Source organism: Peromyscus eremicus, chromosome 14, assembly GCF_949786415.1.
Source record: "Peromyscus eremicus chromosome 14, PerEre_H2_v1, whole genome shotgun sequence".
Classification (NCBI taxonomy): Eukaryota; Metazoa; Chordata; class Mammalia; order Rodentia; family Cricetidae; genus Peromyscus; species Peromyscus eremicus.
The window spans coordinates 14,479,752-14,481,642 of record NC_081430.1 but is presented as its reverse complement, the minus strand read 5'-3'; the positions used below and the strand labels follow the sequence as shown (position 1 = coordinate 14,481,642).

The 1,891-nt window shown below is 41.1% G+C and overlaps 1 non-coding gene across 1 annotated transcript; it reads left to right on the top strand.

Moving 5' to 3' along the window:
• Nucleotides 1–384: 384 nt before the first annotated feature.
• Nucleotides 385–457, top strand: Trnak-cuu (transfer RNA lysine (anticodon CUU)). Its single transcript has one exon. It is a non-coding gene; the product is annotated as a tRNA-Lys (tRNA).
• The last annotated feature ends 1,434 nt before the right edge of the window (nucleotides 458–1,891 follow it).

Below are 1,891 nucleotides of genomic sequence, written 5' to 3'. Positions count from 1 at the left end.
GAAAAGGTACAATGCCCTTTTCTTCGAAGGCAGCTGAACAGGCAGTGGGCCGATGGCTTCTGATGTGCTGTGGAATAGCAGCTGAAACAGTTATTCTTGAAGAGTAACTAAGCTCACGCCTCTCAATAGTAGACTGGCATTTGATAGAGAGATGTGGAGAAGAACGGGATGCTGAGATGAAGCCATATGTACACAGCCAAGAAGAATGGAGAGCTGAACTAAAAAAACCATCAACATTTTCCAGAATTTAAAATCCTGAATCATGACATGACATTAGTGGAATTCAGGTGTTTCTGGTGCGTGGACTGCTCTCACCCAATGTGAGGTTGAACTGTTGACCTTGTGTACATCCTACTTCACAAATGAGTCTGTCAGATATGCTAAGCCTGGATAGCTCAGTCGGTAGAGCATGAGACTCTTAATCTCAGGGTCGTGGGTTCGAGCCCCACGTTGGGCGCCATTTGTTGCTGGAGAATTTCTCTCCAGCTCCCGCCACCAAGTCCCGCCAGTCCCAGAGCCCACTTATAAAATAAACACACAGACTCTTACATTATTTAAACTGCTTGGCCATTAGCTCAGGCCTGTTATTGTCTAGCTCTTACTCTTATATTTAGCCCATTTCTATTAATCTTTACTTTGCCACATGGCTCATGGCTTACTGGTACCTTACATCTTCCTTGTCCTGATGGCGGCTGGCAGTGTCTCCCTCTCAGCCTTCCACTTCCCAGAATTCTTTTCCTTGTCCCGCCTATACTTCCTGCCTAGCCAATGGCCAATCAGTGGTTTATTTACTGACCAATCAGCAACACACTTGACATACAGACCATCCCACAGCAGCAGAGGCTTATATAAATTACAAATTGCATGGCCATGGCCTAATGGCTCAGGCTTCTTGCTAGCTAGCTCTTATAACTAAACTCAGCCCATTCCTATTAATCTATATGTCATCATGTGTTCCATGGTTTTACCTGTATGCCATTACATGCTGCTTCCTAGATGATGGGATGGCATCTCTCCTGCCTCTCCTTTCTCCTTTTTGTCTATATGCTTGGATTTCTGCCTGCCTCTAAGCTGCCTTGCCATAGGCCAATGAAGCTTTATTTATCAACCAACCAGAGTAGCACATATTCACAGCATACAGAAAGACATCCCACAGCACTTCCCTTTTTCTGTTTAATCAGAAAGGAAGGTTTTTAACTTTAACACAGTAAAATTACATATAATAGAACAGTTATCAAACAAAGATTACAGTTACAATATCTAGTCTATTTGTATTTGGCAAAATTAAAGAAAATATTCTTTCTATCCTATATTTGTGAGTCTAAAGTTTCATATCTAATTAACCTTTTATCATAATCAGGAAGAATTATAACTATATAGTCTTCAACTACATCAAAGACCCCAGAAGGATATAATATTACCTAACAGGTAGAGCATTGTAGGCAACTTCCAAAAATCTAGAATGACAGAGAGAGCTGACTGTCTGAACAGTCACCCAAAGTTCCTTTGCAATGTTAGGGCATCCATATTCAGCCCATAGGCCTAGTCTCTCAGTCATTTTCCCCTCACTGTCCTATAGAATGTCTGGCACTCTCTGTGAAGTAGGAACCTGAAGAAACATTTTGCCTTGTTTTGGTGAATTCAGTGGTCATTTTTCTATGGGTCTTGTATGTCCAGTTTGTATAACATATTATTAGTGGTCCAGGCAAGAGCAGTTTCTTGCCTAAATGCCTATTTTTGCCAAGATGAAGATAAACTCCGTATAGAGTGTCTTTGATGCCTATCTTTCTCTTTGAAGTAAATCAGTGCTGCCAGGAACAGACATGTCTCACTGTCCAGAAAGTCAAAGTTTTTAAAACATTTTAAATACCATGTTCTGTAGATCTTTGAA